The 12,023-nt window shown below is 41.9% G+C and overlaps 1 protein-coding gene across 2 annotated transcripts in view; it reads left to right on the top strand.

Annotated features, from left to right (window-relative positions):
* Abcc1 (ATP binding cassette subfamily C member 1) overlaps positions 1 to 12,023 on the top strand; it is a 167,264-nt gene that overhangs the window by 52,821 nt on the left and 102,420 nt on the right. The gene's annotated exons all lie outside the window — the stretch shown is intronic.

The raw sequence follows: 12,023 nt of genomic DNA, 5'->3' as shown, positions 1-12,023 counted from the left end.
AGGCGGTTATTTGTCTTGTTGATTGTGTCCTTTGTTTTACAGAAGTTTTTTTTTTTTTTTTTTTTTTTTTTTACACAATATTTCTCTGTCATTTTGGTACCTTCTTGTAGACCAGGCTGGCCTTGAACTGACAGAGATCTGCCTGCCTCTGCCTCCCAGTGCTGGGATTAAAGGCGTGAGCCACCACCGCCTGGCTACAGAAGCTTTTCAGTTTCAGGAGGTCCCATTTATTAATCGTTTCTCTCAATGCCTGTGCTACTAGGGTTATATTTAGAAAGTGGTCTCCTGTGCCAATGCGTTCAAATGTACTTCACACTTTCTCTTCTGTGAGGTTCAGTGTGGAGGTCTTTGATCCATTTGGACTTGAGTTTTGTACATGGTGATAGATATGGATCTATTTTTATTTTTCTACATGTTGATATCCAGTTATGCCAGCACCATTAGTTAAATATGCTTTCTTTTCTCCATTTGATATTTGTTGCTTCTGTGTCAAAAATCAGGTGTTCGTAGGTGTGTAGATTAATATCCAGGTCTTCAATTTGGTTCCGTGGTCCTCCTATTTTTACACCAATAACAGGCTGTTTTTTAGCACTGTAGCTCTGTAGTAGAGTTTGAAGTCAGGAATTGTGATGCCTCCAGAAGTTCTTTTATTGTATAGTATTGCTTTGGCTATCTGGGGTTTTTTGCTTTTCCATATGAAGTTGAGTACTGTTCCTTTAAGATCTGTGAAGAATTTTGCAGGGATTTTGATGGGCATTTCATTGAATGTGTAGATTGCTTTTTTTTTAACTTTATTTTTTTCATTATTATTAAAAATTTCCACCTCCTCCCCACCTCCCATTTCTCTCCCCCATCCCCCCACTTCCCCTTCCCCTCCCCCATCCCCCCACTTCCCCTTCCCCTCCTTCTCCAGTCCAAAGAGCAGTCAGGGTTCCCTGCCCCGTGTGAAGTCCATGGTCCTCCCCTCTCCATCCAGGTCTAGGAAGGTGAGCATCCAAGCAGCCTAGGCTCCCACAAAGCCAGTCCATGCAGTATGATCAAAACCCAGTGCCATTGTTTTAGCTTCTCAGTCAGCACTCATTGTCTGCCACATTCAGAGTCCGGTTTTATCACATGCTCCATCAGTCCCAGTTCAGCTGGCCTTGGTGAGCTCCCATTAGATCAGCCCCAACGTCTCAGTGGTTGGGTACACCCCTCGCGGTCCTGATTTCCTTGCTCATGTTCTCCCTCCTTCTGCTCCTCATTGGACCTTGGGAGCTCAGTCCAGTGCTCCAGTGTGGGTCTCTGTCTCTGTCTCCATCCATCACCAGATGAAGGTTCTAATGCAAGATATTCATCAGTATGGCAATAGGATAGGGGCATTTCAGGTTCCCTCTCCTCAGCTGCCCAAGGAACTAACTGGGGACATCTCCCTGGACACCTGGGAACCCCTCTAGAGTCAAGTCTCTTGCCAACCCTAAAACGGCTCCCTTAATTAAGATATATACTACCCTGCTCCCATATCTACCCTTCCTCCATTTCAACCCTCCCATTCCCCCAAGCTCTCCCCATCCTCCCCTTCTCACTTGTCTCTCCCCATATCCCCTTACCTCTACCCCACCCCCACTCCCAAGTTCCCAATTTTTGCCTGGCAATCTTGTCTACGTCCCATATCCAGGAGGGTAACTATATGTTTTTCTTTGGGTTCATCTTCTTATTTAGCTTCTCTATAGATCCATATCTATTACCATACACAAAACTCAAGTCCAAATGGATTAAAGACCTCAATATTAATCTGAACACCTTGAACTTGATAGAAGAGAAAGTGGGAAGTATTCTACAACACATGGGCACAGGAGACCGCTTCCTACGTAGAACCCCAGTAGCACAGACAATAAGGGCAACATTGAATAAATGGGACCTCCTGAAACTGAGAGACTTCTGTAAAGCAAAGGACACTGTCATTAAGACAAAAAGGCAACCAACTGACTGGAAGAAGATCTTCACCAACCTGCAACAGACAAAGGTCTGATCTCCAAAATATATAAAGAACTCAAGAAACTAGACTTTAAAATGCTAATTAACCCAACTAAAAAATAGGGCACTGAACTGAACAGAGAATTCTCAACAGAAGAAGTTCAAATGGCCAAAAGACACTTAAGGTCATGCTCAACTTCCTTAGTGATCCGGGAAATGCAAATCAAAACAACTTTGAGATACCATCTTACACCTGTCAGAATGGCTAAAATCAAAAACACCAACAATAGCCTTTGCTGGAGAGGATGTGGAGTAAGGGGTACACTCATCCATTGCTGGTGGGAATGTAAACTTGTGCAACCACTATGTTGAAATGGGAGCGGCGGAGCTGCTTCCCACCGCCACCCGGTTAGCTTTACCCGAAATAATTACACGGAAACTGTATTCTTTTAATCACTGCTTGGCCCATTAGTTCCAGCCTCTTATTGGCTAGCTCTTACATATTGATCTAACCCATTTCTAATATTCTGTGTAGTACCACGAGCTGGCTTACCAGGAAAGATCTTAACCTGCGTCTGTCTGGAGTGGGAGAATCATGGCGACTCACTGACTCGGCTTCTTTCTCCCAGCATTCTGTTCTGTTTACTCCACCCACCTAAGGGTTGGCCTATCAAATGGGCTAAGGCAGTTTTCTTTATTAGTTAACCAATGAAAGCAACAGATAAGATACAAGAACCACCTCCATCACCACTATGGAAAGCAGAGATGCCCTAGCGTACTACAAAAGCATTTGTTCAACTATGTTCATAGCATCATTTTTTGTAATAGCCAGAAACTGGAAACAATCTAGATGCCCCTCAATGGAAGAATGGATAAAGAAAATGTGGAATATATACACATTAGAGTACTACTCAGCGGTAAAAAACAATGATATCTTGAATTATGCATGCAAATGGATGGAAATAGAAAACACCATCCTGAGTGAGGTAACCCAGACCCAAAAAGATCAATATGGTATGTACTCACTCATAAGTGGATTCTAGCTATAAATAAAGGACATTGATCCTATAATTGATGATCCTAGAGAAGCTAAATAGATTGCTTTTGTTAAGATGGCCATTTTTACTATGTTAATTCTTGCCTACCCAAGAGCACGAGAGATCTTTGCACTTTCTGGTGCAATTTCTTTCTTCAAAGATTTAAAGTTCTTGTCATACAAGTCTTCTACTTGTTTGGTTAGAATTACTCTGAGATATTTTATCCTGTTTGTGGTTGTTGTGAAGGGTGATGTTCCTCTGATTTCTTTCTCAGCCGTTTTATCATTGTTTTATGTACAGGAGGGCTACTGATTTTTTTTGAGTTAATCTTGTATCCTGCTACATTACTGAAGGTGTTTATGTGTTGTAGAAGTTCCTTGGTAGAATTTTTGGAGTGGCTTACGTAAACTATCATAGCATCAGCAAACAGTGAGAGTTTGACTTCTTCTTTTCCCGATTTGTTTCCCGTTGATCTCCTTTTGTTATCTTGTTGCTCTAGCTAGGACCTCAAGAACTATATTGAATAGATATGGAGAGAGAGGACAACCTTGTCTTGTTCCTGATTTCAGTGGAATCACTGGGAGTTTCTCTCCATTTAGTTTGATGTTGGCTGTTGGCTTGGTGTATATTGCCTTTATTATGTTTAGGTATGTTCCTTGTATCCCTGCTCTCTCCAAGACCTTTATCTTGAAGGGCATCTTGTATTGTGTCAAAAGCATTTTTGGCATCTAATGAGATGCTCATATGGTTTTTATTTTTCAGTTTGTTTATATGGTGGATTACGTTGAAAGATTTTTGTATGTTCAACCATCCCTGTATCTTTTGGATGACGCCGATTTGATCATGGTGGATGTGTTCTTGGATTTGATTTGCCAGTATTTAATTTAGTATTTTTGCATCAATGTTCATGAGTGAGGTTGGTTTGTAATTCTCTTTCTTATTAATGTCTTTCTGTGCTTTGGGTATCAGGGTAATTGTAGCCTCATAAAAAGAGTTTGGCAATGTTTCTTGTGTTTCTATTGTGTGGAATAATTTGAGGAGTATTGGTATTAGTTATTCTTTGAAAATCTTGTAGAATTCCGAGCAGCAATCATCTTGTCCTGGGCTTTTTTTGGCTGGGAGACTTTTGATGACTGTTTCTATTTCTTCAGCAGTTATATATCTGTTTAATTTACTTACCTGTTCTTGATTTAATTTTGGTAAGTGATATTTATCCAGAAAGTTGTCCATTTCTTTTAAGTTTTCCAATTTTGTGGAGTACAGGTTTTTGAAATATGACCCTGTGATCCTCTGTATTTCCTGTATTCTCTGTTGGTTCTGTAAAGGACTGTGACTTTGGTCTGCTCCCCCGGAGTTCCAGGCTCGGGTGCGCCCAGACCTGCAGAGGACCTGGCTCAAGCTTACTTCCTCAAAGGTCCCAGACTCACGCCTGGACCTGCAGAGATCTCTGGTTCCTGCCTACTCCCTCAGAGGTCTCAGATTCATGCCCAGTCCCGTAGAAGTCCTAGATCAGACCTAGTTCCTCGGAGATCCTAGACTCACGCCCACACCCACAGAGGTCCTGGCTTAGGTCTACTCCCTCGAAGGTTCCAGATTCACATCAGGACCCTCAGCGGTCTCTGTCTCTGGCTCATTTGCTCAGCGGTTGCTCCTTTGTACCTGTTCCTGTATAGATCGCTGTCTCAGGCCTGCTCTGGCTCAGTCCTGGTCTGCAAAAATCAGGTGTTGTGTTGTTAAAATTACTTCTTGTTGTTTGGGAGCAACAGTATCTTTAGGTGACCCTGAGAAAACTAAAGTAATCATCACGTCCTGGAAGAGTTAGGCTCTGTCATCTGTTGTCCAGTCTCTGTGTGATGGGACTGTACAGGTCTTTTCTGAAGGCTGGACCATCTTTTTTTTTTTTTTTTTTTTTTGGTTTTTCGAGACAGGGTTTCTCTATGATTTTGGAGCCTGTTCTAGAACTAGCTCTTGTAGACCAGGCTGGTCTCGAACTCACAGAGATCCGCCTGCCTCTGCCTCCCAAGTGCTGGGATTAAAGGTGTGCGCCACCACCACCCGGCTCGGCTGGACCATCTTAACTAACTGCTTTGAAGTTATTCTGAGCAGTTTGTAGTCCAGTGTTGATCTTTAGGTGGTGTTTGTCAGCTTAACGGCATCACCACAATCCATATGGATTTGTTGCTGCACGGCTCCATCATCATTTTGAAGACTTCAAAGGTCGCTGTTAGGAATGGTCAGTTAAACATTTAGAGGACCACAATCTAGTTCTAAAATTAGTACTCTGTATGGCCACTAGTATCATGACAAAGTTTATATATACATTATAATTTTATAGGTGAGATAATATTTGTACTGTAGGAAAAGCTTTAAAGAGTTAAAGCCAAAGGATTATGAGATTCGTGGCAATACAATAATTCCATGTTTTCAGGTTTTCTCTGTCTCATACCAGGTGACTTTTCTGACATAAGACAGAGATTTTGGATTCTCCTTTAACAAGCATGTGTGGGTTTAGAGAAGAGAGCCATGCTCTAATTCCAAAGCCAGCTTTAAATTTTAATTGAATTGGGAACACAGAAAGATGATTTGCCTTTTATGTCTGTAGAAAGCAGCAGAAAGAGGCGAAACAGGCATTTGGGGATATTTCAGAAATCTACCCTGTTGGAGGTGTTATACTGTTAGGCCAGTTTATTCTTTTTCTATCTTTTTAGTTTTTCGAGACAGGGCTTCTCTGTGTAATAGTCCTGGCTGTCCTGGAACTTGGTTTGTAGACCAGTCTGGCCTTGAACTCACAGAGATTTGCCTGCCTTTGCCTCCCGAGTGCTGGAATTAAAGGCGTGCACCCCTGATGCCAGGCCCCAATTTACTCTTTTTTGGGGGGGGGCATTTTCTCTTGATGATTTGTCCTTTTTCATAGATGGCTCACTTGTCCAGTGGTCTCTGATTCCCTAGTTGGATCCTTTTATTCTCTTGGAAAGACAAAGAAAACCATACCCCAACCCGAACTTTGGGAGTTCCTTTTCTTGGCAGGTTGTTGAAGCACAGTTGCTAGAAACTCAGGCTCAGAAATTGGGGTTTAATCTGAAGATCCAAAAAGCAAAACAGCCAGCCACTGGCTCTTACCTTGACTTCAGTCTGAAATGGTGATCCTGTCTCCTGGAATCTCAGATCTCAGAAGGAGACTGTGTCTGAGAGCTGCATTGCCTCTTCTTCTTCTTCTTCTTTTTTTTTTGGATTTTCAAGACAGGGTTTCTCTGTGGTTTTGGAGCCTGTCCTGGAACTAGCTCTTGTAGACCAGGTTGGCCTCGAGTTCGCAGAGATCCGCCTGCCTCTGCCTCCCGAGTGCTGGGATTAAAGGTGTGCGCCACCACCGCCTGGCTTGCCTCTTCTTATATTCCTCTCTAGGGCTGAGATCAAAGGTGGCACCACTGTGATTAAAGGCATGCACTGTCCAGTTTCTATGGCAACTGGTGTGGTTACTGGGATAAAGGTATGTGTTACCATAACCTGGTCTGTAAGGCTGACCAGTGGGACTGTTTACTCTCAGATCTCCAGGCAAGCTTTATTTATTAAAATACATTGGAAATGCCACTACAGGTTATATCTTTGTTAAGACAAAATGTTCTTTGGCAACAGAAAAATTATTGTCTTTTAATACTTTAAAAATTTTTTGAAATTAAATATACCTTGGCATGTGTGGATAAATATATCTACATTCTCCTTCCCTTTATATTTAACTTCAAGGTTAAAGTGTATTTATTTTTAGATCACAAAGTACATTCGTTTTGAATTTTAGCCTGTCTTTCTAGTAACCCTGGAGAGGGTTTTTAAAATAATCTGTAACATGGTGTGCGATTTCTACAGTGTACAAACATACCAGTTAGGTGCCACATGTGAGTTTTGTCCCTGAGTGGGGGATTAAACGCTTGTGTCAGCACCGCCTTGTTCAGTGTTACTCTAGAATTTAGAGAACAGCTAACTTGCCAGGCTGTGGTGGCACACGCCTTTAATCCCAGTACAGGACAGGCTCCAAAACACCACAGAGAAACCCTTTCTTGAAAAATCAAAAGCCAAAACAAAAATAAAAAACAAAAAAACCCCAGCTAACTTCCCATCTGTTTCTACTGTGATTAAAGGCATGGGCTATCGCTGCCCTGCTGAAATATTTGGTCTGAGCTTCAAAACATTCTAACTCTTAGATATTTAGAAAATAAATTTGAATTTACTTAAAACATTTTAAATCTCTTAACTGGGTCTTTAATACCAAATAACAAAAATATCCTTTTTATTTAAGAAGAAAACTCAAAAGCTGATGTCCAAGATGGTGTGGGCCATATGGCAATCTACAGCCTAATATTCTAACATTAAGATACATGGTTTTAAAAAACCCATTTTCCTTTCATGCCAGTAAAGTGCCTTTGGTAAATTGTTATTCAACAATTATTATTTTTTTTCTCATACCTGGTCAAATGAAAGGCATTTGTTAGTCTTACAAGTTAATTTGCACTGAGTGACCAACCTGTCTGATGAACTATTGCCTGTCCTTATTCAGGAGGTCTTTCCTGTGCGAATCTAATCTCTATCAATATTATTGGTATTCATATTTTTTTTGTCCTGTAGAGACAAAGACAAAATCTGTTCTCTAATGTAACACATTTCTTGACTTCCCTTCTGAAGTTAAGGCATTCTTAAAATATATATGTTGGTTTAATTCAGCAGTTTTTTCCACAATCCCGTGTCTCTCAGCAGTTGTTTTTTGTTCATTAGTATTTAAAATATCTTTAAGTTAATAAAGCACTGTGTAGGCATTAAATGCCTTGTGTTACGGCATTTCCCGTCCTTATAAGGGTTATTCTTTTTATACTATTTTACTCTCTCTTTAAAGACTTCTCTTTATTATTTTTAAACTATTTTTTCTATGACAGTCTATACTCATTTTTTCTTTCTTCAACACATAAGCACATTTTCAAGCACTCTACACCCGTTCAGAGGTTTTCTTGGTCTAGATCTGACTTTCTTTGTGCCTGCCGTTCTTTGACTGCATGAGCCAAGCTTTAAAGGGTCAGGCCACCTCTGTGTATCTGTGTGCTTCTCCCGAGTTTCAGCTCCGCTTAGCACCATGGCATGGTGCTGGCTGCTGGCTATGGTCTCCTTGTGTTGGTCCTGCAAGCTACTCCACTGGTTCTGGGCTGTAACTGCTGCTTGCCTTTTCCTGTGCCTGTCCTGGGAAGCCGCTGGGCCCACCTGTGGCAGGTGTTTCTGTCTAATCTCCTGCCGTTCTGGGTGTTCACAGGCCCCTCTCAAGTTCTCGACTGCGCAGCAGAGCCTCTTAAAAGAGCCATGAGCACTGGGCCTACCAGAGAGACTTGCAGTTGCTAGGAAGCTGCATCTGGCTCTGTGTCTGTCAGTTTTCTCTGGCCCTTTGCTTGGATATACGTGCCTCACTTTGAATGCCAGCTGTAGCAGGTCTGTCTTTGGATCACCAGCTTCTGAATAATGAACAACATAGAAAGTTCTTCTTCAGTATGAAAGCTTTTAGTTTAGGCTTGTTCCCAATTAACTCATTTATTATATTAATGTACATTCTGCCTTGTGGCTTGTTACCCTCCTCATTACTGTACATCCAACTTCCTCCATGTGTGGCTGGCTAATCTCCTATCTCAGATTCTTTCCCAGAGTTCCTATCTCTGTCTGTAAGTCCCACCTATCTTCTCCTGCCTAGCTGTTGACCATTCAACTCTTTATTAAACTAATCAAAGGGTGCCTTAGGCAGGTGATAAACAGACACATCTTCAAACAGCGTACAAAAACATTATCCCAATACTCATTGGTCTGGCAATTTTCCAAGTAAGATGGATCGAATAAGATTTGCCAAATAAGATAGGCCATCTAGCTCTAGGGATTTGTTTGTCCCAGCCTCCCATCTTGGCTTTCTTGGGATTATAGGCTATACTATATTCCAGCGTGTACCTCACCTCCTGTTGGTGTTTGGGATCGCTTGAACTCCCGTCTTCATGTTTATAAGAGTGAAAAACAAGGTCTTCACTCTGTAGTAGCAACTTTATGATTACTAGGCAAAGCAGAAAAGGACACTGGACTTGAGAAAGGCAAAAATGTCTGGCAGCCAATTCAGGGCAAGGCAGTGGTTTTTGAAATGTATAATGGAATGTGGGACTGGAGAGATGACTAGTGGTTAAAAGCACATGGTGGCTCACAACTACCCCAAACTTCAGTTTCAGGGATCTAAACCCTATTCTGGCCTCCAAGGGCATATTCATACATGCAAGCAAAATACTCAACACATAAAGTAAATATCAGAAATTTAGGTGCCCAATGGTGAGAAATTCTTGTCCTCTTTTTCTTTAGATTGGTATTCCAGAAAGTTAGAATCTTCTAGCATAGATAATAATAGTAATAGTAATAATAATAATAATAATTCTCCATTCTGTTGGTTCAGACCCTGTTTTAGTTAGGGTTTCCACTGCTGTGATAAAACACCATGACCAAAAAGCAGGTTGAGGACGAAAGGGTTGATTTGGCTTACACTTACTTCCTTATCACTGTTCATCAAAGGAAGCCGGGACAGGAACTCAAACAGGGCAGGGACCTAGAGGCAGGAACTGATTGCGAGGCCATGGAGGGAAGCTGATCATCAGGGCTTGCACACGCCCCATCAGTCACTAATTAAGAAAATGCCTTACAGTTGGATCTTAAGGAGGCATTTTCTCAGAGGCAACTTTCCTCTTTTCTGATAAATCTACTTTGTGTGTCGAGTTGACATATAGAGCAGCCAGTACAGGATCCAAGACCTTATCTGATAAATATCATGGGAACTTGAAAAAACTCCCTCTTCTGATTCTGGGATCAGTCAAGTAGCAGACTGCCTGTAACCCTGAGCTTAGAGCTTTGAGACAAGCAGGTGCCAGCCACTGAGTGCCTCTGCTGATCCGTGGCTCTTGGATGAGTTCTCAGTGCACCTCTTATGAAAATGAATTATGTTGGGTTCTACAAGAAGGGTTACCAACTGAGCCATTTCCCTAGTTTGACCATTGGTTAGGGAGTCAGTGAAATTTATTATGCAGAGAAGAGGGGGCACCAGACTTAACCAGTTGATACTGGTTGTGTGCGCGTGTGCGTGCGTGCCTGTGTGTGGTGCGAGAGTGCCAGGTGAATAAATACACTAGCTCTGAGCTACAGCCCCATCCCTGCGTCGTTTATTAACATTAGGTCTCAATATTCCTTTAAGCCTTCAAGCAGCAGACTACCTTGTTTTTTCAAGTGCTCAATGTCACTTGTCACAAGGAAGAGAAGTTAAACTTAGGTGGAAGATCTGCCTCTGTAGAATTGGCCAGGCTCGGAAGCTTGTAAATACCTGGGCTTTGGTGATGGCTGCCCTATGTAAGCCTGTGGTGCTTGTGTTGAGGGTCTTGTCTGTCCTGCTCCACCCTCCTTCCCATACCAGGAATTGAATTCAGGGCAGTTCTAGGCAAGCACCTCCCACAGAGCTGCATCCTCTTTCTGTATTTTGTTTTACACATTTAGTTTCTGTGTGTGAGCACACATGCTGCTGTGTGACTGTGATGGTCAGTGTGTATGAGTGGGGGCTGGGGGAGCAAACTCATATGCACAAATACATGAATAATGTAAGAACAAGTTTTTTAAAAGTAAGGTGCATGAATGGAGTTGACTTCATGGACTTTTAAGAAAAACTAAATCGTATATTTGGGTGATATGTAGAAGAAAACCTAATCTGTTGCTGAGCAAGAAAGCTTGCCTGTGAGGTGACTTGACAGACTGTGAGTTAGGGAAGGAAGGCTAATTTTTCACCATATATTATTTTGTATAGAAAAAATTTTAACATCATGTAATTAATTACTTGTGAAGGGCAAAGAAGTACCAAAAGAAAGGAGTCATGGGTGAATTTCTGTGTGCATGGATGGAGGGGTGATGGGTGATGCATGGTTACACAGGTAAAGAGGTGGTCATACAGACAGGCGATGGGGTGTGGGTGGGTAGGTGCAGAAGGATGTGTGGATAGAGCAATAACCTGCTGTAGTGGGAGGATTCTAGAGGACCAGTAGCTGGTTTTGCATGCTATTGCAAGCCTCCATTTTTCCATCTAAACAAAGAAGTGGTAAAGGACTGAACTCATAGTTTTAAAGGAGACTGTTGTTTTTCCGTCGGCGCAGAGGCCGTGCTTTAATCTGCTGCTGAGTTAGCCAGCAAATGCGGCTCTACAGGTACTGGCCTGCTTCTCTGTCAGCTACCTGGCCACTCAAGCCTTGGTCTGGCAGGAATCCTGTTCCCACAGGCACCAGCTATATTGCTGCTGCCAAATATAGCTTTTAATCAAATCTCTGTTCTTCTGTTTATCAATAAGACTTGGGAGTCAAAGACTGGGATGAAAACCTACTAGCTCAGAAAGGTTGAGTAGCCACTAGCTGACTGTCTCTCTTTGTTAGTATCCCCAAAAGAGATTGTCCTTTTGCTCTGCAAAAAAGAAGAAGAAGAAGAAGAAGAAGAAGAAGAAGAAGAAGAAGAAGAAGAAGAAGAAGAAGAAGAAGAAGAAGCCACGCTACGCTGTGTTCCTCCCTACTACTTCCTGTGCATCTGTCTGTTGTCTGACAGACACTCTAGGATTCTCTCTGATAACTTTCTGTCAACTAATTGCTAATTTGGCCTCCTGACCCAAGGTTGATTTTATTTAATTAACTAACACAATACAAATTCAGTGTTCACAGTGTGATACAGTATCCCACAAACAGAAGACAAATTTAAATATAATATATATAATTATATCCTGGGACCTACATAGTAGAAAGAGAACCAACTTCTGCAAGTTGCTCTCTGACCTTTACTTGGATGCTGTGGTGTGCGTGTGTGCTTGTGCACACACATGTAATAAAATGTTAAAGATTGTGTTGTATATACTTATGTCAGCTGTCGTTTCTCATGTGCTGTCAACTTTGATTTTTTTTTTTTTTAATACGGAGCTCTCACTGGCCTGTAGCTGGCCAAGTCCACTAGACTGGC

Source organism: Chionomys nivalis, chromosome 7, assembly GCF_950005125.1.
Source record: "Chionomys nivalis chromosome 7, mChiNiv1.1, whole genome shotgun sequence".
NCBI classification, from domain to species: Eukaryota; Metazoa; Chordata; class Mammalia; order Rodentia; family Cricetidae; genus Chionomys; species Chionomys nivalis.
This window is presented reverse-complemented; position numbering and strand designations above follow the sequence as displayed.